The 26,837-nt window shown below is 44.6% G+C and overlaps 1 protein-coding gene across 2 annotated transcripts in view; it reads right to left on the reverse strand.

Moving 5' to 3' along the window:
* The window catches only part of LOC118400031 (forkhead box protein J3-like), an 87,845-nt gene that overhangs the window by 58,201 nt on the left and 2,807 nt on the right, over positions 1–26,837 (reverse strand). The gene's annotated exons all lie outside the window — the stretch shown is intronic.

Below are 26,837 nucleotides of genomic sequence, written 5' to 3' on the forward strand. Positions count from 1 at the left end.
ACTTTAACAATGAGGTTGGTGAGCATTAAAAAAAGGACCATGTCTGGCAGCTAGCTAGACATACTGCATTAAATTAGCATCATATTCCCTGTAGTAAAAAGGTAAATGTCTGATTGGTTTTAGGTACTTTCAAAACATATGGATGCTTCCCCTTTTACAGGATACTAGAAAAACAGGTAGGTTTGATTGACTCAGCCTGGCCTTAAATCCACATACTGGTAGTCAACGCTGTGCCACATATTTTGTTACAGAGATGGTTCACAATACAACACAAGGCTGTCTGACACACTCCATAATCCCAATCCAGCACACAGGAACTCAAGTCCAGGAGCCAGCAGCATCCCACTGGCTTGCTTCTGAAGCCAAGCAGGATTGGTCCTTGTCAGTCCCTGGATGGGAGACCAGATGGGGCGGCAGGGTAGCCTAGTGGTTAGAGCATTGGGCTAGTAACCGAAAGGTTGCAAGTTCAAATCCCCGAGCTGACAAGGTACAAAATCTGTCGTTCTGCCCCTGAACAGGGAGTTAACCCACTGTTCCTAGGCCGTCATTGAAACTAATCATTTTTTCTTAACTGACTTGCCTAGTTAAATAAAAATAAAATAAAGGTAAAATAAAAAAAAGATGCTGCTGGAAGTAGAGGTGGAGGGCCAGGAGGAGGCACCCTTTCTTCTGGTCTTAAAAAAAAAAAAAGACAATGCCCCAGGGCAGTGATTGGGGACATTGCCCCTGTGTAGGGTGCCATCTTTCGGATGGGGCGTTAAACGTCTGTCCTGACTCTCTGTGGTCGCTAAAGATTCAATGGCACTTATCGTAAGAGTAGGGGTGTTAACCCCAGTGTCCTGGCTAAATTCCCAATCTGGCCTTCATACCATCATGGTCACCTTATGATGCCTAGTTTAAAATTGGCTCATTCATCCCTCTTCCCTGTAACTATTCCCCAGGCCGTTGCTGTAAATGAGAATGTGTTCAGTCAACTTACCTGTTAAAATAAAAAGATATCCCACCACCCCTGCAAGTTAGCACATTCACTCTCCCTGCTGCCCATAGAGCTGACGCGGAGTTAAATACTAGAGGGAGAATTGTTTTCACAACTGCCAGCCAAATGGGGGAATGGCTTAGGAGGAATTCTGACTGCAGGCTAGTAAACCCTCCTCCCCCAGGCGGAGCCTCTGCCGTAAACAACCAGCCCTGTGTCATCATGCCAGCCGTCCTAGCCTATGCTCGGCCCTTTGTATCCGCCTTGATTTGCACACAAACAACCCCTCTCGCTGGGCTCGATGCCCTCTCTGGCTTAAAATAGCAGCAGAAGAGGGGCCTAAAGTTGCAGGCATAGCTAGGTGAAGGCAGGCAGCCATGCAATACAAGCCCCCTGTAAAGGACTGACACTGCACTATGGTGGGGGAGAAAGCCCCGCAGGAGAAAGAGAGGAATCTCCACTGTGTGTGTGTGTGTGTGTGTGTGTGTGTGTTGCTCACACGCCCACCCTGCTGTAATAAATACCTCCCAGACCTCGGAGGGTTTGAGGAGCAGCAGGAATGCCCTTCACAGAGACAAGGCTATACACTGCAGCAAGTCACTGACTGGAGCCTCAGCCTAGTAGTAACTAAGACCCTGATCTGTGAGAGGAGACGTAGCAGCAGCACTTTATGCAAGCTCACTGCTGCTTTATTACCTGAAACGACCAAATGCCACAGTGGCTCTGGAGGCACCCCTTTTAATTGAAATGAAAAAAGTGAGTCACGCCCTGCTAATGAGTCATTTTCCACTTTAAAAGAGATAGCAGGGTAACCAACCCTCTCCAAGATCAAATTAAAACACACTATTCTCATTATCTTTATGTACCATTGAAAATACGAATCTCTAATTGTTCTACCACCAATTACATTGTAACACAAGCCACAATACCCTGAAATACAACTAGCAGACTTTCCCCTGCAGCTCTCACTCAGTGTGTCTGTAGCTGGTTCTAACCTGTGGCTCAGCAGCAGTGATCCGCTGCATCCTTACAATAGGATGATTAAGCAGGGCTAGGATGCAGCCAGACCCCGTTAGCTTGCCATGAGGCCAGCAAGTTGACGGCAGGTTGATGAGTGGCTCCACCCGCAACACTTAGGCGAACGCCATTTGACCCTATGCTAATGATTCAGATGTTTCAGAATCTGCAGGGCCGATCGTCTTACATTGGCGAACCCTGGCTGGGGCAGGAATGATGAAGAGCGGCAGCAGCGCCTCTGCCTTCATCAGGCCAAGGCTCTGTGAGAGGCAGCCAAGGGCAGGACCATCCAGAGGCCAGAAAGTTCAGGCCCCGACACTTAAAGAGACCCAGGGAGGAGATTACCACTCCACACATGGAACCGCTTTGATCCGGCTGAGTCTGTCACTGTCGCTTTCACAAACCAGGGTTTTTCCTCAACTGTAATTTGTTTTGAGTGTGGTGCTCTGGGGCGCGTTTTACAACAGAGGAATAAACGCCTCGTCAAATTCGTTTCTATTCAGTGGCGCTTGAAGGGTTTTATCCCCCTCAGATTAATGGCAGATTTGGTATTGAAATATCTTAATCCAACAAGTTCCCTACCTTTTTATTACGCAGAGCACCGACAGTGATTCAGTCATGCCTCACTGTCAATAAGTCTGATGTGGCTCAAACACAGTGCAGCCATTGCGTAGTGCCAAACCCTTTTGTCTGTAGGCGTCATCCTCTGAGGCAACAGGGTGACTAATGATGGAGCCTGCAGTCCTCACCATACAGTCACAGTAGATGACACCTTCACGGTCTTGAGATGGAGGAAAGAATTGGGTTTGAAACTCACCCCTTCCCACTGTCTGCTGCATAGCCTTACACTTGGCAAGCTGTCGTTTCAGTACCTGCTTATATAGTTCCATATAGGCTACATTTCCTAGTACCTAATGCTTACCACGTTCTCTTTACCTAGCTATAGAAACCTGTAGATATCCAGAAACCTGAATCGTTCCCTATCCCGGAGAAAGGGATATCCAGACTCCACATTCTCAGTCACACTTCCAGACGCAAAACTCTTGATAGGTACCAGACCAGTGTTCCTTCTAATGCACTTATCGGCAATGAATTTCCCCCCCCCCATTCATCGATCACACTTAACACCTCAGCACAGCATATGTCTGCCTGGCTACACAAGACCCATGGCCATGATAGTGCTGCACATCTCCTTAAGACCCAACACAGTCACCGGTAGTCTAAAACTCAACAGTAAATATTTACACCACCGGTGATTAAATGCTGCCCCTGAGCATGTTGGAGAGAGAGAGAGTACAGAGAAACTAAGACGAGAAAGAGAAAAGCTTGCGGTTATAAGAGATATCTTCCTGTAGTGGGAGGGATGGCAGGTAGCCTAGCGGTTAACAGCACCTAGCCAGTAACCGAAGAAGAGCAGACTAGGTGAAACATCTGTTGATGTGCCCTTGAGCAAGGCACTTAACCCTAATTGCACCTGTAAGTCACGCGGGATAAGAGAGTCTGTTAAATGACTAAAAAAAAATATAAAAAAAAGGTGTAATGTAACTTGGCGAAAGAGATGGGAATGGCTCAGCGAGTCCCCCTCTGCTACGCCTGAAGATCTGGCACACAACTCACAGTGATGTAACCTGGTAACAAGCTTTTGGTATCATCTTCACTCTCGACCGAAACCCAGGCCATACCTTCTATATCAACAGCCTTATTCCACTGCTTGAAAAGCCCTTGTTTTCTTAGAACCCCGCTCACCTGTCTGTCACTCAAAAGGGAGATTCCTCACTTTTTCCCCAGTCCTGGAAGCAAACGGCTTATTGGAAGAGTTATTTTTGGAAGAACACGGCTGGCCATTGTGATTGGAATGCTCACGTTTGTAATCGTGTCGTGTGTACACCCCCAAGGGGGTTTCATCTTCATTAAAAAAAATCAAGTAGGTAATGGCAGTGCCAAGGCAACGACTTTTAATTTCAATCTTCCTTCTCAATTAAAGGCTTAATGGTGCCGTTGAAACCACCGCCAGGAAGAGAGGGAGCATTAATAACCCAATCCTTACTTGCATTTTTTAGGATGTGTCAATTATCGCTTCACTGCTCAAACTGCTGAGCACATTGTTCAGCTTATTGTAGCCCGCAGCCAAGCTGGGCTCAGAGACAGGGCCTGTGTTTGCAGATAGCTGCTAACTGTGCATTTGGAGTTCTGTTTCAGTGTTGGGAACCGGTCTATTTAATTGGTTGGGTTTGGTGGTTATGTGAAGCAGTCTATGGTATACTGTAGGGGAAGTGGGTTCTCTCGATTCACCTGCTCCCACCTCGCCAGTGACTTAACACCATACTCCATAACTATTATGCCAATCAGTGGAGATTGCCACCATGCTGTGTGTGTGAGGCAGTTTGAAGCCTTAGTTGTTGAAATTTTTGGATTTATATGTACCCATTGATTCTTAAAAGAATATAACTTGTAAATACCTCATGACCAAGCAAAATTTACTCCAATGTTTGTGAACAAAGTAAATGTAAACAAACACTAACCTCAAAACACGGGTAAAACGTTAATATCATGGATGGCCAGTCTTCGCAGCCACAGCGCTGAATGAATTTGAGAGCGGTTGCTTTTCTCCCACCCCTCAGCTTCTTACCAAAACAGAGGTGAGGTGATCATTTCAATTCAGGACAAAAGCTTTTTAAAAAAAACACTACACATATCCAGGTCGGAAGAGACTCGTCTTTGCCCGCTTGCCCTTTTCATGCCACGTTGACATGAACAACTTGGCTCTTGTTGCACTGAGCAAAAACATACTAGTGGGGGTGCTCGAAGCACTCAGCATCAAACCAACCAGAGTATAATAGGCCGCATGGATGTGCATGTCTGTCTACATAAGCCGTAGCAGGCAGCTGACACCAGGCCAGCCAATACAGTCGGAGTTGGATGAGGCCCAGCCATGCAGCTCCAGCCTCAAGGCTGTCATGAGGTTACAGTGGACAGACTGATTCCCCCCACATCAAGACCTGGTCAAACAGACACCAGGGGTCGCGTTAACGCCGATTGTGATTTCTCAGGCGTAAGAAATACCTTGCTGCATATTGTAAACAGATGTAAAATGATTATTGTTATCTCTGCTCTGAATCAGACTCATTTTAAGCTTCAGTTGCACTTCTGCACTTGAATGGGAATTCAGGAACTGGCATTCTATCAGCAGACAGCGCTCTGACTGATGTGGAGCTACTTTTCTCTGGTATTTATCCTCTTGTAGCCTACTTTTCTCCGGTAAAATGCGAGCTCAAGATTCGGAAAATGTAGCCGGCTGCATTCGCTCCATGATAAACAGACATAGGATGGCCGTGCATTGTGCTAACGTAGTGTCTGAGAATGTAAACTATAGCTGTACGCCCCTGATCACTATTGAAGAAACAAAACAAAAAAATCATATAAAAACGCAGTTGAAACGGAGTTTAAAGACGCAGATTTCTGGACGGTCTGTTTTGAAACAGCAGACGTAAGGAAAGCTAACACGACCCCCTGGGTACTTGAAAACAAGAGAAAAAAAGATTCTGAATGGAAGCTGCAGTAATTACGCCGTTTGGGGATATTAGAAATTAGCAGTCTGCCGTTATTCACGGTAGTGTTCGGAGCCTGGGCTTGGAGAGAGCTGCGCACGCAGGCAGGCAAACACAAGGCCCTCAAGCTCATTGTGCAATCTGCAGCAGGTCCTCACAGACACAAAAAAAAGCACATACAGCATTCCAGTAATTCAATAAGCCTTTCCAATGAATTACACCAGTGATCAGGAGGGGTTTGTGTTTCTGTCCCTAACAGCTTGGCTGGGAGGTGGCCTTTGTGTAGGGAGCGGTGGGGGTGCCCTGACACCGACCATGCAAACCCAATTACCCTGGTCCCCGAGCCTGAGGGCCTGCATTACCACTCTCCCCCGGGGAGCTCGACTCCACGCCAGCCTGGCAGCCGGAGCGGGAGACCGAGAGACAGACAGGACACAGAGAAAGACAGGACAGAGAGGGGCTGCTGCTGAATCCCAAATAGACCACTTAAGGGACTGGCAGGAGGACTGTTTTGGTGGCATTCTTGAGCCTTTCCCCTCATCAGCATTCCCCAGATCCCATCCTATAGGCCACAATTAAATTCCAGGCACTGGGGTAAGGAGGGAGGTGCTGGCACTGCCTCTGGACCAGATATGATTGGCTCCAGTGTCACATCAGTAGAGATACAGCAAACTCACAATCAGGAAGTTCTCCTGCAATTAAAAAAAAACGCATGGACTCTGCCGGAATAAGCCGCTTCGTCTTGACATGGAGTTCCAGCACCACGTTGTGCATTTGTAAATCCCATATCATCGCCTTCACAAATAACTGTGCACAAGCGCTCTTCTTCGCGGCAACTGAAACGTGTTAAATAACGAGAAGAAGCTGAAGTTGCCAAAGCGTGAGTCGAAGGAATTACCTGGGTGGGCAGAGAACGCTCAGAAATCACATCACAGGAGCTGGAATAATGTCCTGAGTTTCAAAATGGAGACAGGGTTCAGGCTAGGCAGCACACGAGGTTGTGCAAAGACGGAGAGTGATACTAGCACAACATATAGTTACAACACTCGTCAGGCCTATTTAGTGCTTCAAATATAAATACAACGCCATTCTAAATTGGGAGAATAAGGCACTTCGGTTCAGTTGTTAGAGGTTCTCGTCACGTAAGCCGAAAAATTGTCTTCACCTGGGATGGCATTAACATTTGAGTTTAAAAATTAAAAACGCTTTGCTTTTTAATCAATATCCACTCTCTCAGAAATAATGAACAGCTTATTAAAAGAGTTCACTGCCTGACGGAACTGGATGCTGTTGAAGAGCTGCTCTTTGACTCTCTGAGTTCCATTTCAACGTTTTACTGCACCTCCCTCCCCACCCTCTTTAAAAATAAAAAAATTAACTGTTCAATAAAGCGTCACTGTACCCTCTGCCCTGCATGAGATAACGCCGCCCAGTAGCCAGTGGAAAAACGCATGCAGCACAGCCCACAAACAGATAAACACAAACACACAACAAAAATAGTATGGAACAGACTGCAGCCTTCCAGACAGTAATTGACTAAGATAAAGCTTATGCTAGAGTGACCATGCACATTGCAAAGGGGCTGGCTGGGCCACCAGTCATAAAACCGTGCCCTTTCCCTGGAACGATAATGCCTATGCATTTGTGGTTGCACAATAGCAGCGGAGATTAGAGGATTAAGTCACAGGTCAATAGTTTCATCTTTTGTTGGAGCGTCAGCTTAGCCTCTGCTCAGACAGCGTAGCCATTTGGCGCAGGGCAGGCAGGCTGAGGAGGCAATCTTTGCAGAGGGCTGCTTGATGTGACGTCGGAGCGTTCTGCGGAAGTGCGCGTGAGGGGGACAGCATGCCATCACTAGATCTGTGAGTGACCCCCCCCATCACTGGGTCACAGCCAGCACAGACAGTCCATCGGTGGCCCATATTCACTGCCAGGAGAAACAAATCATCCATTACAGAGCTCTACATTCTTTCTGGAGAGCGATCCCATTCCATTCGAGAGTGAGACTGCTGCTGTGTGTTCCGTTAGCCCTAGTAAAATCAAAGAGTTGACAGAGAGTGGAGAAACCACAATCTGCTGTGGAATGGACCAGGGACACCACGAGTCAGTCACCGGGACTCAGCCATGGTCAAACCTGGTTAGAAACTCCTCAGGCATTCTCTGGAAGACTTCCAAATCAAATCAAATTCGATTGGTCACGTGCTTTGTAAACAACAGGTGTAGATGAACTGTGAAATGGAAACTTATGGGCCCTTCCCAACAATGCAGAGAAAGGGAAAAAGAGAAAAAAATATTAACAAGGAATAAATACACAATGACTAACAATAACTTAGCTATACACACACACACGGGTACCAGTACCGAATCCATGTTTTTATTGTTTATTTAACTAGGCAAGTCAGTTAAGAACAAATTCCTATTTACAAATGACAGCCTACACTGGCCAAACCCCGACAATGCTGGGCCAATTGTGCAGCACCCTATGGGACTCCCAATCACAGCCGGATGTGATACAGCCTGGATTCGAACCAGGTACTATAGTGACGCCTCTTGCACTGAGATGCAGTGCCTTAGAACGCTGCGCCACTCGGGAGCCCGATGTGCAGGGGTATGAGGTAATTGAGGAAGATATGAACATTAAAAAGGCAGGGACAAAGTGACTAGGCAACAGGTTAGATAAACATTAACAGCAGCATGTGTGAGGAGTCAAAAGACTTAATCTGCATTAACCCTTTATGCACTAACTATTTAGCAGTCAGTCGGGTGGCTTGGTTCCAGACTCGGTGCATCCGTACCCCTTGCCGTGCGGCAGCAGAGAGAACAGTAGGACTTGAGCGGATGGAGTCTATAACAAGACTAGCTGGAGTAGCACGGCTTCCTGCCCTCTACCTGGCTGAGACTGAGCCACTTCAGAAGGCAGCTTCCTGGAAGCTTTAGGCCATGTGAGTGACTGAGAGTCGGAGAGAAACAGGCATCCAGACAGGCATTCAGCATCGCCACCTGTCAACATCATCCCTCCCACACACCCTGTTCCAGGTTGCGTCAACGCGTTTGGTTTCCAAGAGACCACACTGTTTACCTGGGTGTGGAGGAGGAGAGGAGAGAAGGTAACTGTACGAGTCATTGTTGTTCTAGGCCTTTGCTGTTCAAATACCTCCAGGCAAAAGGGAATCAACATGGCATTGCTCATCAAACAGCACAATAGGGCATCACTAACCCAGAGGATTTATCATGAGACCAGGTATACGATTTAGATTTTAAAAAGCTCAAAGTAAGCAAAAATCATCTCCCAAAGCCAAGTGCACGATGTTCAAATGAAGCGATGGAAATTTCAGACACGCTGTCCGAACAGCCGCTGTGCCGCAGTATCAGACTGTGAAATCATCGTGGGGACTGAACTCATACTGCCTGGCAGAGCCACTGCCGACACGTCACTGATCACAGATCTGATCCGAGAGATCACTCCACCTGCTGACCAGTACACACAGTTGGAAATGTTTATTTTATTTTAAATAATAATAATACAAACTGAACAATACAGTGTTGCAGACAATCAAGTCTCCTGCACAGACCAGGGTTGCTGAACTTGTTTACTTACATTGAAGCTGCAAGGCAACAAAGCCACCAGCCACCACTCCCACATGGCAGCAGCTTCAGGAGAACAGCACCACAGTGTTGTGTCCAGTGACATGACTCAACGTTACGGTAGCCTGGCTGTCAAGACAGACAGAGGAACTCCCTCCAGTGTTAGGACACAGCCATAGCCAGGTGGTAATCTGAAACTGGTGTTGTCAGAGAGAAGGCAGAAGCCCATGCAGGCAGTGAGGAGAAGCATGCTTCTGCTATGGAACTTGCACTTTATGAGGGGAGGAAGGCATTGGGGGCTGCTTGACAATTCCTGAATCTGGTCACCAGCGAACTGTACTCGTGGGACAGACTGGTGTGGAACGCCCTCTGCTCCTCCCATGAAACAGCTGCGTCAAGGCCGTTTGTAGACGTGTGGTTAGAAACATCTGGGAGGCGCATAAAGCAGTGGACTACACTGAGTGTTGTCATCATAGCCACCATATATCATTTATCCAATATTTTATGACATTATTTATAGAGCGATAAGTCTCTGGGTTGTCTAAGTGCACTACTGTGGAGATTGTACAAATTGGTCTAGTATTTTATAGAAACCGCCTAGTGAGCGCAGCCATTTCGCAGGGCTATAAGGACCTCCAGGGAAATTCCCATCAAGTCAGTGGCAGCTGATGTTGTTCACCGCCAATCGATTTGCAAAAAAAAAAAAAAAACAGTCTTAAGTCCTCAGTGTATTAACATTATGTGACAACAGCTGAAGGCGATAAATCGTACATTGATCCAGGATCTTTACAGACAGTGCAAAGCTCATCTGCATCACGGCTCCAGAGAGCTACATGTCATGACCGAACATCCAGACGTCACATGACAGGCACCGCTGATGGATTATCACTTTCCAAAGATCAGGTAAAAGTACCCTGCACGCTTTGTAGCAAAGTCCACAGCAAGACTTAAAGCTGTTATGTCCCTGCCATGTAATGGCTTGGAAAACCTGAATGTACTGCAGACACATACAGGGGGGATTCTAAAAAAAAAAATCCAGACGAAGAAAAAATAAAAAATAAACTTTCAAAGCCCTCACAGTAATTCTCTGCGTGAAGAAATGTGCATTATTGTTGATGCTGGTTGGAAATGTAATCACCAAAAAACCCTTTGCAGCTTCACCCCAGAGTGTTTTAGCACCAAAGAGAGGGAGCCACGTCAGATATCAGAGGGGCTAATGAATGTTTGAGTCGAGAGAGGAGACTTCCTATCACATCTGACATACCCCTCAACCTCCCTCACAGATTACAAAGCCTTTTTTCTCCCATTCTGCTCTGGCACGCTGCTGTCGGTTGCTCACCTTACCTTCCTTTTACCCCACTTTAAAATTCCTGAGCATATCCCCATCCCCCTACACACACACACACACCACAGGCTGCGCTCATTAAAAGCGGATTTGCATGTCTGCTCCAGAGCTGTATGAGGAGATGAAACACAAGTCCCAGTTGCTGCCTCTGCCGAGCGTCACTCATCTGACAGAGACACCTTCACTTAGGGGCCCCAGAAACAGCCAGCCAGCAGACACAGGCTCCCCTTAAAAAGGGGCCATGCACACAACACCATAGAAATAGGATTACTAATACGTCTAAGGGGGTACACACCGCCATTGTACAATACATAATATTCACAATGAGTAACAGCCATACACCGAAAATCCACGGAAACAATGTCAACCCTATATCCTGCAGGAGACACTGCGCGCGCTTCAGCAATCAGAACTGTTCAGCTCAGAGGGTGAGAGACCGCCGCAATACGAGAGCTCCAAACCAGTCTCCATTGCCTCAGAGATCACATGCCCAAGACAACGATCACTTCTTATTTGTGCATCTCAGCCTCTATGCCTGTCATTATGGTTTTATTATAGCCTAAGCATGAGAAAGCATGCGTTGGCCAAGGACAAACAGCTGTATAGGTTAATAAAACTCCCCATTTCTCTCCCGGGTCTTCTGCATGGCTTCTGTTTAACAGTGAGCGAGAAAGGAATTATACTTTAGAGCCACAGCAAAAGATACACTATGAATTCTACAACAAAATTGACTAAGACTTCAATTGATATAGCAGGATTATTAAAACACAAGGAAAGCCAAAGAGTAGAAGGCCTTGGAATTCAAATAAAATTCTGTGGGGGGGTATTGTGAAACAGCCATGGAGGACATGTCTGTCAGATAACAAGCACGTGAATACATTATTTATTTTTTTACAATTCAAAAACAGATTACATGCACAACACTATGCTGCTTTAAGTTCTCTGCCAAGATGGCTGGGAATAAGAGAATTCTTGCAAAGGATAGGACAATGACGACAAATTGCGTTGAACACCACTATGCTATACAATCCTCACCAATTCATGGTTATCAGAAAACAGAACACACGTGTACGCTCACAAACTAGGCTAATGACGAGACAGATTCGGAGAAGCTGATAGCGGACAGCATGAAGAAATGTATCATATGACCATTTACTGCAATTTTATAAAAAATTTAAAAATATTTCTCCGAAAGAGGTTCCTGGTTCCCCCTCAGCCTCCTCCATATGAGGCGCTTTTGTTAGAGATGACTCACTTGGCGAAAGTGGTGAGTCATGTGGTATGCAACATGACTCACTGGTTCAGAGGAGCTGTAGTGCAGCAGAGCAGACTGCTGACCTACAGAGCCTGTCCACAGGAGCTTCAACATATAAACAGTTCCAAGATCATGCAACTTACAGACCCAAACACTTATCGAATAGCCACACACACAAACGCACACACACCCACAATCATACTGAATGTATTCTGCATGTAGACTCCAACTGAATACAATTCCTGGCTCTCATGACTGTGTGAATTTCTAAACATTTGTTAGCACTACAGTGGCGTGTATCACATTTTTTGGGGATTAATATTCAATTATTCTTGAGTTTTGAAATACACTGCTCAAAAAAAACAAAGGGAACACAAACAACACAATGTAACTCCAAGTCAATCACACTCCTGTGAAATCAAACTGTCCACTTCAACAGGTGGAAATTATAGGCAATTAGCAAGACACCCCCAATAAAGGGAGTGGTTCTGCAGGTGGGGACCACAGACCACTTCTCAGTTCCTATGCTTCCTGGCTGATGTTTTGGTCACTTTTGAATGCTGGCGGTGCTTTCACTCTAGTGGTAGCATGAGACGGAGTCTACAACCCACACAAGTGGCTCAGGTAGTGCAGCTCATCCAGGTTGGAACATCAATGCGAGCTGTGGCAAGAAGGTTTGCTTTGTCTGTCAGCGTAGTGTCCAGAGCATGGAGGCGCTACCAGGAGACAGGCCAGTAATAATATAATAATATATGCCATTTAGCAGACACTTTTATCCAAAGCGACTTACAGTCATGTGTGCATATATTCTATGTATGGGTGGTCCCGGGAATCGAACCCACTACCCTGGCGTTACAAGCGCCATGCTCTACCAACTGAGCTACAGAAGGACCGAGGAGTCCGTAGGAGGGCAACAACCCAGAAGCAGGACTGCTACCTTCACCTTTGTACAAGGAGGAGCACTGCCAGAGCCCTGCAAAATGACCTCCAGCAGGCCACAAATGTGCATGTGTCTGCTCAAACGGTCAGAAACAGATTCCATGAGGGTGGTATGAGGGCCCGACGTCCACAGGTGGGGGTTGTGCTTACAGCCCAACACCGTGCAGGACGTTTGGCATTTGCCAAAGAACACCAAGATTGGCAAAGTCGCCACAGCCGCCCTGTGCTCTTCACAGATGAAAGCAGGTTCACACTGAGCACGTGACAGACGTGAGAGTCTGGAGACGCTGTGTCCTCCTCCCAGAGCGCTAAGAACCTTGGCGTGATCCTGGACAACACCCTGTCGTTCTCAACTAACATCAAGACGGTGGCCCGTTCCTGTAGGTTCATGCTCTACAACATCCGCAGAGTACGACCCTGCCTCACACAGGAAGCGGCGCAGGTCCTAATCCAGGCACTTGTCATCTCCCGTCTGGATTACTGCAACTCGCTGTTGGCTGGGCTCCCTGCCTGTGCCATTAAACCCCTACAACTCATCCAGAACGCCGCAGCCCGTCTGGTGTTCAACCTTCCCAAGTTCTCTCACGTCACCCCGCTCCTCCGCTCTCTCCACTGGCTTCCAGTTGAAGCTCGCATCCGCTACAAGACCATGGTGCTTGCTTACGGAGCTGTGAGGGGAATGGCACCTCAGTACCTCCAGGCTCTGATCAGGCCCTACACCCAAACAAGGGCACTGCGTTCATCCACCTCTGGCCTGCTCGCCTCCCTACCACTGAGGAAGTACAGTTCCCGCTCAGCCCAGTCAAAACTGTTCGCTGCTCTGGCCCCCCAATGTTGGAACAAACTCCCTCACGACGCCGGGACAGCGGAGTCAATCACCACCTTCCAATGACACCTGAAACCCCACCTCTTTAAGGAATACCTAGGATAGGATAAAGTAATCCTTCTCAGCCCCCCCCCCCTTAAAAGATTTAGATGCACTATTGTAAAGTGGCTGTTCCACTGGATGTCATAAGGTGAATGCACCAATTTGTAAGTCGCTCTGGATAAGAGCGTCTGCTAAATGACTTAAATGTAAAATGTAATGTAAATGAGAACGCTCTGCTGCCTGCAACATCCTTCAGCATGACCGGTTTGGCGGTGGGTCAGTCATGGTGTGGGGTGGCATTTCTTTGGGGGGGCCGCACAGCCCTTAGGTACAGAGATGAGATCCTCAGACCCCTTGTGAGACAATATGCTGGTGCGGTTGGCCCTGGGTTCCTCCTAATGCATGACAATGCTAGACCTCATGTGGCTGGAGTGTGTCAGTAGTTCCTGCAAGAGGAAGGCATTGATGCTATGGACTGGCCCGCCCGTTCCCCAGACCTGAATCCAATTAAGCACATCATGTCTCGCTCCATCCACCAACGCCACGTTGCACCACAGACTGTCCAGGAGTTGGCGGATGCTTTAGTCCAGGTCTGGGAGGAGATCCCTCAGGAGACCATCCGCCACCTCACCAGGAGCATGCCCAGGCATTGTTGGGAGGTCATACAGGCACGTGGAGGCCACACACACACACACACACACACACACACTACGCCTCATTTTGACTTGTTTTAAGGACATTACATCAAAGATGGATCAGCCTGTAGTGTGGTTTTCCACTTTAATTTTAAGTGTGACTCCAAATCTAGACCTCCATGGGTTGATAAATTTGATTTATTGATAATTTGTGTGATTTTGTTGTCAGCACATTCAACTATGTAAAGAAAAAAGTATTTAATAAGAATATTTAATTAATTCAAATCTAGGATGTTTTATTTTAGTGTTCCTTTATTTTTTTGAGCAGTGTAAATAAAACGTAGAGTTGGGTTCGAAAAAGTGCATTTGCAACTTTTTGCCTTGGTTGCCAAGTTAGCATGGTAAGTAGGGCTACAAAACAGCAAGAGTAGAAAACAAATAGGCTAACGCTAACCAAATAAACAGTGTCTGCTTGCTATGAACCCTTAAAAATGTGAAGTTTATAGGACAACATGAAAGTCAAAAGAACGAGGCAGGCAAGGGGGTTTCAAAGCCAGTCATTTCTGAGGAGGGATAATGTGACGAGAGCACTATGGGGATTACGAGTCTTGAACCTCTCCACCCAGTAGTAAATCAGTATTAGCCAAAGAGGCACTACTCATTTCTTCATCCTCAATCATGATCACTTTTGTCAGAACATTAACTTTGACACTCTGCAGCTAGACATTCTGTGAGCTACAGAACTTGTGCGCTCGGTTTCTACAGCGCCCATTAAGTAATTAAGGTCCCAATGCGCACAGTCTTTCCCTCACCCCCCCTACCGAACAGACTCTCTGCCTCCTGCATCTTAAATGGGGGGAGAGAAACCAGAAGGGAAGGCATCACAGTATTAGAGGAAACCTAAGAAAAATGTGTGAACACACCCCCTGGAGCGGCCATGCCGGGTCCAGGGAGGTCATACTGAGCTGGGCCGATCGTGTCAAACTGACATTTCAAAGCAGCAAAGCCTTGTACAAGGGAATGAGCAGCCAAGACGCCGCATTCAACAGCACAGCTTGTTTCTGCTTCAATGAGGTAACACGCCGAAAAACTGCAATTAGAGATTAGTTTGAGATGCTGTCCTCATAGGAAAACAGCACCGTTTTCCAATTAAAGCCAGCTCATATCAGACCGCTCTCATAAGCATTGATCTTCCCCGTGCTTCATTTTCAGTGATCACCAAGCTTTATGGTCCTGTCCCTTTTAAACATAATTAATGTAGAATCGGTTCTTCGGGTCTAGAAAGGCTGGGAATTGCCAAGGACCTCACGATACGATATTACCACAAGACTTCGGTGCCGATACGATATGTATATTACAATTGTCCTCATTCTATACGTCTTGCGATTCAATACTGCGATTTTATATCGAGTTGATGTTGCAAACATAATGCTCACCAAAATAAATATATATATATATATATACACATATATGCTGTAGAGATACGAGAGAAAGCATGAGAAAAGTGTCAAGTCAGGGGAAATGTGCCGAAAACGTGGGCTAAAAAGATTGATAAGCTAGAGGATGAAAAATAGTTTTGGTGCAGGTAGGTCTGAGTGATTAGTGCTTTGAGGTCAGTTCGATAACAAAATAATCCAGTTTTCTATTTCAAATATATTTTTTTTTTACATGAATAAAAAAAAATAACAGAACTAAATGGAATTCAACTAACTTAACCTATTCTGGAGTACTTCTCCTGTCTTATCCGGTGTTCTGGGTGAATTTAAGTATGCTCTCTCTAATTCTCCCTTTCTCTCTCTCGGAGGACCTGAGACCTAGGACCATGGCTCAGGACTACCTGGCATGATGACTCCTTGCGGTCCCCAGGCCACCTGGCCAGTTTCAACTGTTCTGCCTGTGATTATTATTATTTGACCATGCTGGTCATTTATGAACATTTGAACATCTTGGCCATGTTCTGTTATAATCTCCACCCGGCCCAGCCAGAAGAGGACTGGCCACCCCTCATAGGCTGGTTCCTCTCTAGGTTTCTTCTTAGGTTCTGGCCTTTCTAGGGAGTTTTTCCTAGCCACCGTGCTTCTACACCTGCATTGCTTGCTGTTTGGGGTTTTAGGTTGGGTGTCTGTACAGCACTTTGAGATATCAGCTGATGTACGAAGGGCTATATAAATACATTTGATTTATTCACAATAGGAAGCATGTACAGTCAACTAGCGCTAGCTAATGCTACCTACTGAAGCAAAAATATATACATTTTTGTTTTTTACAAAATCAATACTTTGAGTCATATCTATAATAGTCCCAAAATAATAGCGGGTTATGCAATTGTATCGGTTCTCCCCCGCAATTAATACGGTCTACGCACACGTATGGGGGTAGACCAAGATGGCCTAGGTACTATAGGGGTTTTCCCCTTCATGCCCAGTGCCACTACACTAACTAAAAGCCTTTGATATCGATTGAATCATACGTCTGAGTGACAACATGGATAAATTGGATACATCAAACAGAAAGTATACCATTACGGACTTTGACAAGGCTAATTAGTTAGATGCTGACATTTTTGGAATTGGCTTGAGGGAGGGAGAGCCAATATAAAATTCAATCATTTGTTGCTAATGAGATATTACATCTGAAATGTTTGCAGAATGCCTCTGTGGCTCTGCGATAACGAAGGGAATTCTCTGAGGTGACTACCATGCTGACACAGCCTTCGGGTGCTTAAATCCTAAAATGGGTTTAACTACAATTTAATTGACATATTTAACCACCGTATTCACCTGCAAATACAAGTATCTTGGGCACTCTTAGAAGACATAAGTAGGTCACTCAGACTGAGTTATTGATCCTGGCAAGGGATCAAATAGTGCCGGTATAGGGAAGACAGGACTAAGCCGAGTGAGGCCTAATGGCAGTCAAACACTAACAGTTATCAACACTAATGTGAACGCCATGTGATTTAACTATACACCAATACAATTGAATACAGTTGACATTGCCTATATAACAATGACTACGTCAAATCAATGGAGTCTGTGCATTGTGCAAAGGAAACAGCCTAAGAATTCCCCTACTATAAAACAATATATTCTTCCTAGACGTCAAGGTTGGCAGGTGTGTGTGTGTGTGTGTGTGTAGCCCTATTGCACAAGACGTAACAAAGTGCACGCTTTGATGAAGGAATCTTAATTCCTGCACTGGACAAAAGACTAACAACACCAAATTCCTCCAGAGATAGAGGCAGCAATTGCTTCAGACATGACCAGGTGCAGCAGGCTCCATCCTCTCCAGCCCCGGGGCCTGCCTGCCTCCCAGGCCCAGTGGAACATAGCCCTGTCAGGGTCAGCGGCTGGGCTTCCAGGCCATCAGTTTACCAGGGGATGACTCACCCTGGCTGACCGTCACATCAGCCACCTGGGGACGGCCATTCTGTTGCACCATGGATCTGCCTCGCCTCAAGCTCCTTCACAGACACACACATGCAGTTGTACTTACTCTTTTGTGGCTACATTTTTTAAAAATAATAAAAATGTTGGAACGGACCGTGTACAACGCTCCGACGCCGTTTGCATGAAGTGTGGCGTGGCCTTGACACTTCCTTATTACATTATAGGCCACTGGCACAGTGGCAGGGCACCGCAGCCATCCTGCCACTCCCCTCCCCCCACTGCACACCCACTCATTCATCCACTCTGAGGGAGAAGCACACAGGCCAGAGGAAGTATGACTCATCTGAGTAACAAGATGCATTCTTCAGAAATCTCCACAGATGTGTTGTTTGCTAAGTGAGGAGCAGCGAGTGAATGTAGTGGTATGGGTTAGCAGAGAGAGAGAGGGGAGGGAGGGGAGTAAATCACTCATTGTGTCGGTTATGGCTCCACAGACCGACGTTTCCGCAAACTCCACAGAGATCCCTTGGCTTCATTCTGGGATTTTCTGAATCACAAATGAAACCTGTGTGCACATGAACTACGTGAAGAGCTATTTATTTGAGTTTCAGAAACGCACAATATAGTGGGGGAGACTTAAGACGTTCTGCTGAGCAGGCAGAAAACGTTGAGGCACAAGGGTAAAAAAGACCATTTAAATTCATAAGGTTGAGACATTAACTTAACACAGCGCCCCCCCCCCCCAAATAATCCATCTGCTAAACTTGGCCATCATTCTTAAAGATCATGTGCATTGCACCACATCACAAGTCTAGATAAAATCTCAGAAATTAGGTGGAGATAATTTGTCTGGTCTGCATTAGCATTGAGAGAGAAAGATGAGAGGGAGAAGAATGAGCAGTGACTGAAGCCGTAGAGACGAGGCTGGTTGAATGGTCGCCTGACTGGTTCAACCCCAACAGGACTGACTTGGGACAGTGACCGTCACAGTGAGTGTCACAGTGAATAGCGTCTCCACATACTACTAACACATTTAGCCTGACTTTCCTAAAAAAAAAAAATAGATAAAATTATTTTTTTTTTTAATATTTTTTTAAAATCAGGATTAAGAGCAAAAGGCTTCATTAAACCAACCCTACTTTTCCTCACTGAACAGAGAGGCTGGCAGTATAAACACACACACACACACACACACACACACAGGTCATTGTATTATTTCAGTGTTATCAATGCTTCCAGCAAAAGGACTTGGTTACAACTTTGTTTTGGGATGAAGACTCTTCTCAAAAAAGGTCATCTTTAGCAAGTTAAGCCATTTAACTTGGAGGTGAAATTTGCATTCGCTAAGAGCGAATAAGCTAGCCACTGTAATTAAAATGGATACTAAATAGCAGGAGGAGAGCTCCATTCTCATTACTTAAGCTGTGTAAGCTTAGCAAAAGCCGTCGCCAGCACACAGCTCACAAGTCTCTTAAGAGTGTGAATCGTATAGGCATATCAATTGCTTCTACTGAGCATCGGAAGAAAAAAGAAAAAGTCCTGCGATAGGCGATGACAACTCAAGGACACCAAGTACAATATGATGAACTCATGAAATCCTGTCAAGGTATTAGCAGTCAGTCTTACTCATTACGCATACTGTTAGTCTCACATGGCAGAGATGGCAAGGTCCTACTATGGGATGTTCTAATCTACACTTATATATGGTCAAACCTTCCCTGTAGTCAATTCCCTGGAACATTTTCTCTTGTGGTGGTTAGGCCTTCTTACAGCTGCCACGTGCAGCCTATTCTGAGAGAACCACAACAGCCCCACGTTGCAAGAGATGAATTCATGATTCCCTCTGTCCTCGCTCACCCACACGTTCTCGAGCGCGAACCCACCAGGCCACAGTGTGGGTAGCTGGTTCCTCTGTAGCAGCATCAATAGTCAACATGGGAAGGTTGGTCCAAAAACATGGCACCAGGACACAAACAAGGCCCTTATCTAAGCTAGCGGATGGCAATATGGACACATTAAGAGATTGAGTTAAAATGTGTAGAATTGTTTCGATAATTCTGGGCAAGCAGAATAATTAAAACATTTCTTTCACTGATCAGTGTCCACAACTAGTTTCTTCCCAAATTTTACAGACACATTTTCAGCCTTGCATATTGGAGAGAGGGAGACTGAGTTAGGCAGTGTATTGCTAGATGAATACAAAAAATTAACTCAAGCGTAGTTCTTCAGTAAACTTGCTCTCTCCATCCCATGAGGAGGTGGGGGGTTGTTTGAAAACTCTGAACCAATGCTGCATTCCAACATCCAGCGAACGGCTCTTTAAAAATTCATTAATTTACAGCAAAAATAGATTAAAGCGCCCAGCTGAGCAAAACAAAAAATTTTGGCTCCTGAATAACATTAATGATAAAACATCTCCCACAAGCCCTGGGGGTTTTTGCCTGAGGGAAAGAAGTGCTGGCTTTCTTTCACCTTACAGCACCTTGAGAATAATTTATTTTTAATCATTACAAAAAATAATGCGTTTCTAATTGTTATTTTTAATTATGACTTTCCTTAGATGCAAAACAGCTGCATAAAACCTGCAAAACTAATTAAAATCCATCCTTGAACATTCCATTTCCACATAATGCTTTGCCAATGTCAATCTATTCACCATTTGATATCCCAGCTTCAGAGTGTTCAATGACAGCTGCTGCAGGCCCCCGAAAATGCCTGGAACTGCAGTTACTGTAATTGCTCTGGCCAGCACTAAATGAGGTTCACTTAAGAGCAATTATCCCCCTCTGATCTCTCACATAAAGATATTTCTTTAACATGGAGAAGTGGGCTCACACAACTGCAAATAAGATTCAAATTGGAATCAGGGACGCATTTCCAGGAGATGAATGGCTTCATAGCTCATCTGCATTCTGGTGATGCACAGCGTTGCTAATGAAGACTGAGCTAGTCCCATCTCACCAACACCACAACCAGGAGCACAAACTACATACTGGATTAGAGCAGAACATAGGAGAGATTTCAAAAGAACCCTTCTGAGTCACTTAGGCCTGAGCTGCTTCAGAGAAGGCGCCTGCAATAGTTTCCTGCCATCATAGCAACGAACAGAGGAGCATGCATGTGCCCACCCAATACCCAGCAGGAAGTCTCACGTATGAGGTATTTTTTTGCCAAACATTACAGATTAAATAAAATCATAGACCATTCGTTGCCCATAATTTCTACATGGCACCAATAGACATTTTTGCAGCTGAAGAATTTCTTGCAATTCTACACATTTTTCCATTTTGCAGCTTTAAAAGCTAGTTCCCTGAAATTATAGGCATTTTGAATGGCTAATGCTGTGTTATTTGCTCAAAACAATGTTTTGGGGGAATTGTCATTTCTCCCCGTCTTGCGTTTATATTGGTGATTGTTAGTTCTCAAAGATTTTTAAAAATATATATATTTTCTACATACTTTGTGGTTTCAGTCGTTTAAGTTAATACTGAAAGCATTGTTTTCCCACTGTTTGGCAGCCCGCCCAAGAATGGCAAAAAAAAATCCCTGGTTTTGAACAAAGATCTGATCAATCAATAAGGACAATGCACCACAATATTGCAATTGGATTGAAGACATACTGCCCACTATACTTGCACTACTGCGGTCAGTCACCAGTCAATCAAAAGAAAAGCCCAGCCTGTAATATATAATAGGATGATGATTGCTAATATCTTGACATTGACTGCTTGGGCTGGTCTGAATGGATAGCCTCCCTCCTGAGTTCTGTCTGTCCGATCCCTGGGCAGCAGGGGACTGGTATATTCAGCCTGCCGGGCCTGGGGCTCAGCTACCACCAGCCGTCGGGTTACTGAGTCTCACGGACTGCCATTTGAATAATCGCTTCAACAGGGGGAGAAATTAAAAAGCCTCTCAGTGAGACGGAGCTAGGCACAGGGCCACAGATGAATTCGAAATGAGCTGCTCGTATGTGAAAGGTGAGAGACTGCCTCTTACAAAGGCTTTGTCGGTTTGGAGACCCTACCCACCTCTCCACAATGGTGTCATTATCCTATTAAGCTTATTAAAAGAAATAGCACAATATTCAATACTGGATTCCGCAATTATATGAAATGCAAAACCTGTGAAATACAGTACTTGCAGGTAGATAAAGATTAATACCATAAGCCAGTGAACAGGCTCCAATGATTAAAAAATAATAATAATAATTTTGTTTCATTCAGATGTTTGTAGTACCACTGTTAAGCACAGCTGGATCAATCAATGCTGCACAATATCTCAAAAGCCAGGGAAAATGCAGGTCTTCCACAGAGGGCTCGGAAAAGACAGCAGGCAGACTCAAACATGATCCTTGTGAGGGTACATCTGAAGCATTACCCTAAACCATCAGCACACTGTATAGATATTCCCATCCCTGATCACAAGAAAACCTGCCAATCTAGTTTCTGAGGAATGGAGTCTTTCAGTCCATAACAGTAAGGTGGAAATTGGGGGGGGATAGCCCCTTTCAATGTGCTGGTTTTCATTTGTGGAACGCTTATGTTGAGCAGATTTAACCCCATAGTGCTTGCATGTGGTCGCATTGTGCCTCATCTCCTCAAAATACTGCACATCCTTGGATGGAAATGGTTACAGACAGACCGAACAAGCAGAGGCTGAACCTCTACTTCCTCAACTGAGATTGTGCATTTATCCCTGCTTGGAGCTTATTTTAAGATTTAAAAAAATTAGGCCTACAATTTGAAACTGAAAGGGGTAGCCTAATCCTTAATTATTTGTGGATACATTTAATTACACAGGACCAACGACAGAGCATCTAAGAGGAGCCCAATTTAAAGCAGACAAACGTTGTGGCCGATACTGTTCAAAGTCTAGGCTACATGGTCCATACATATTCATAGATAAGGGATTTGAAAACCCTCAATAGAAGAGGTGAACACTGATGCACAGACTGATGGAATCATTCCAAAATGCTCAGAGAACAGTTCAGCACACAAAGCCGCAACAATGCTGCATCATGCCGCACAATATCTCCCGCTCTACTACCCAGTCATCCAGAAACAACTCATTCACAGTTCATACAATTCCTTGAAAACAGATTTTTTTTTTTTTTTTACATGGGAATTTCTCACTATCTTGCATGTTGTGTGAAACTAACGGGATGTGGGGGGGGGGTGCCAAAAAAAGTCTTAAAATCGAATAAAAGATGTTTACTCCACTTACCACCATCAAAACAGATTAGGTTATAACCAAATAGCAGACTACCATCCGTGTCCTAAAGACTCAAACTGTGGACAGCTTTAAGGATAGTACAATGTCGAACCCAAAGGGAAATTGGCGGGGTCAATAAAGAACACCTATACATCACTGGGGGAGGAGAGAGAACCTCAATGGCACATTGAATGACAATTTATATTTTAAATCACCCACATTTGCAAAGTTTTTGTTACCGCTCAGTAACAAACTGTACTTCGAGGAGTCACACAAATGTGTGACTTATGCACAGTCATTTCTAAAAACCAAGTCAAAATAGAACAAAAGACTAACTCAAGTCATTAATGTAATGCTGGTGGAGTGATATCAATACTTGAACAGCTTCAAGGCTGCATGTACATGCAGACAGCACACTGTAGCTGCTATTTAAAGAAGCACTATGCAGAAATCACACCGCCATTTCCTGGTTGCTAAAATTCTAATAGTTTGTCATTTCAGTTTGTGACAAAACAAACAGTCATTGTACCATTAAACAGCTGTGAAATTAAAATGTTCCATAACCAAAAATGTTGTATATTCAGCTGTTTGAAGCGGATTTACATAATCGAAAGACTCAAACTTAACTTCAGAACAGGAAGCAATGAAATAGCACACAGAACAGAACTACAGCTTCTTAGAATTGCTTTCAATGGGAATTAAAGACCTAACTCACATTTGTGTGTGAATTTGGTCAGGTCACCAAAAAAGTGAAATATTGTAGCTATAAATAATGGATGATTAAGACAAACCCAGTCTGGTCTATCTTTGTGGGACTAAGTTTGAGATTTTTTTTTGTATTTGTTAGCAGGACATATAGCAGAGATGGCACATATATAGAAAAAAACTTAACCTCTGGTTTGTAGACATGTGATAACAGAAAAAACTGTAGCTACATATTTTACACCAGATCATGTGATATAACCAAAGATTTTAAGTAGTACATTACAGGAAAGTCGCATACAAACCGCCGCCATCAATTATGCAACTAACCTGTTCTTGACGATACTTTTTTTCTTCTCCAAATCGAGAACAAAATATATTCTTCAAAATGTCATTTTCCAGTTGCAGGTGATTCTACAAAAACCATAGATTAATATCGTTCTGAATTTATGTTTTGTATCGCGTGAGATACAGTGCATTAGGAAAGTATTCAGACCCCTTAACTTTTTCCAATTTGTTACTTTACAGGCTTATTCTAAAATGGATTAAATAGTCCCCCCCCCCTCAATCTAAATACAATACCCCATCATGACAAAGCAAAAACTGGTTTTAAAATGTGCTTAATTTTTTTTACTGCAATATAACACTTACATAAGTATTCAGACCCTTTACTCCATACCTTGTTGAAGCACCTTTGGCAGCGATTACAGCCTAGAGTTCTCTCAGGGCTCCAGAGTGGGGCAGCAGTCTAAGGCACTGCATCTCAGTGCTGAGGAGTCACTACAGACACCCTGATTTGAATCCAGGCTGTTTCGCAACAGGCCATGATTGGGAGTCCCATAGGGCAGCGCACAATTTGCCCAGAGTTGTCTGGGCTTGGCCGGTGTAGGCCTTCATTGTAAATAAGAATTTGTTCTTAACTGACTAGCCTGGACAAATAAAAGGTTAAATACAAAAATGCTACAAGCTTGGCACACCTGTATTTGGGAAATTTCTCCCATTCTCCTCTGAAGCCCTGTCAGGTTGGATGGTGAGCGTCGCTGCACAGCTGTTTTTAAGGTTTCTCCAGAGATGTTCGATCGGGTTCAAGTTTGAGCTCTGGCTGGGCCAATCAAGGACTTTCAGAGACTTGTCCCAAAGCCACTCCTGTGTTGCCTTGGCTGTGTGCTTATGGTTGTTGTCCTGTTGAGGTCCTTAGTGCTCTGGACAGGTTCTCTCTGTACATCTCTCCCTCGGTCCAGACTAGTCTCCCAATCCCTGAGAAACATCCTCACAACATGAGGCTACCACCATGCCTTCACCGTAGGGATGGTGTCAGATTTCCTCCAGACGTGACACTTGGCATTCAGGCAAAATAGTTCAATCTTGGTTTCATCAGACCAGAGAATCTGGTTTCTCATGGTTGGAGAGTCTCTAGGTACCTTTCGACAAAACTCCAGATGCCTTTTGCTGAGGAGTGGGTTCTGTCTGGCCACTACCACAAAGGCCTGATTTGTGGAGTGCTGCAGAGATGAGAGAACATTCCAGAAGGACAACTCTCTGTCAGAGTTACCATTGGCTTCTTGGTCACCTCCCTGACCAAGGCCCTACTCCCCTAATTGCTCAGTTTGTCTGGGGCGGCCAGCTCTAAAAAGTGTCTTGGTGGTTCCAAACTTCTTCCATTGAAGAATGATGAGGCCATTGTGTTGTTAGGGACCTTCAATGCTGCAGAAATGTTTTGGCACCCTTCCCCAGATCTGTGCCAGGACACAATCCTGTCTCGGAGCTCTTCGACCTCATGGCTTGGTTCTTGCTCTGACATGCACTGTCAACTGTGGGACTTTATATAGACTGGTGTGTGCCTTTCTAAATCATGTCCAATCAAGTTGTAGAAACATCAATGATGTTCAATGGAAACAGGATGCACCTCAGGTAATTTTTTGAGGCTCATAGCAAAGGGTCTGAATTAGAGGTCGGCCGATTAATCGGAATGGCCGATTAATTAGGGCCGGTTTCAGGTTTTCATAACAATCGGAAATCTGTATTTTTGGGCGCCGATTTTTTTATATTTTTTTTACACGACCTGCCTCTGGGTTAACTGCCTCGTTCAGGGGCAGAACGACAGATTTTCACCTTGTCAGCTCGGGGGACCCAATCTTGCAACCTTACAGTTAACTAGTCCAACGCAATAACGACCTGCCTCTCTCTCGTTGCACTCCACAAGGAGACTGCCTGTTACGCAAATGCAGTAAGCCAAGGTAACTTATCTTATAAAAACAATCAATCATAATCACTAGTTAACTACACATGGTTGATGATATTACTAGATATTATCTAGCTTGTCCTGCATTGCATATAATCTGACTGAGCATACAAGTATCTAAGTATCTGACTGAGCGGTGGTAGGCAGAAGCAGGTACGTAAACATTCATTCAAACAGCACTCTTGTGCGTTTTGCCAGCAGCTCTTCGTTGTGCGTCAAGCATTGCGCTGTTTAGGACTTCAAGCCTATCAACTCCCGAGATCAGGCTGGTGTAACCAAAGTGAAATGGCTGGATAATTAGCACACGCTACTCGCTCTGAGCCTTGGGGTGGTTGTTTCCCTTGCTCTGCATGGGTAACGCTGCTTCGATGTGGTGGCTGTTGTCGTTGTGTTGCTGGTTCGAGCCCAGGGAGGAGCGAGGAGAGGGACGGAAGCTATACTGTTACACTGGCAACACTAAAGTGCCTATAAGAACATCCAATAGTCAACGGTTAATTAAATACAAATGGTAGAGGGAAATAGTCCTATAATTCCTATGATAACTACAACCTTTAACTTCTTACCTGGGAATATTGAAGACTCATGTTAAAAGGAACCAACAGCTTTCATATGTTCTCATGTTCTGAGCAAGGAACGTTAACGTTAGCTTTCTTACATAGCACATATTGCACTTTTACTTTCTTCTCCAACACTTTGTTTTTGCATTATTTAAACCAAATTGAATACATTTCATTATTTACTTGAGGCTAAATTGATTTTATTGATGTATTATACAGTATTAAGTTAAAATAAGTGTTCATTCAGTATTGTTGTAATTGTCATCATTACAAATAAAAACAAATGGCCGATTAATCAGTATCGGCTTTTTTGGTCCTCCAATAATCGGTGTTGAAAAATCATAATCGGTCGACCTCTAGTCTGAATCCTTATGTAAATAAGGTATCCGTTTATTTTTTATTTTTTATCAATTAGCAAAAAATTCTAAAAACATATTTTGCTTCATCATTATGGGGTATTGTATCTAGATTGAGGAAAATAAGTACTCGATTCCATATTAAAGTTATGACTAACATAACAAAACGTGGAAAAAGTCAAGGGGTCTGAATACTTTCCAAATGCACTGAA

Source organism: Oncorhynchus keta, chromosome 21 (genome assembly GCF_023373465.1).
Source record: "Oncorhynchus keta strain PuntledgeMale-10-30-2019 chromosome 21, Oket_V2, whole genome shotgun sequence".
In the NCBI taxonomy this organism is placed as follows: domain Eukaryota; kingdom Metazoa; phylum Chordata; class Actinopteri; order Salmoniformes; family Salmonidae; genus Oncorhynchus; species Oncorhynchus keta.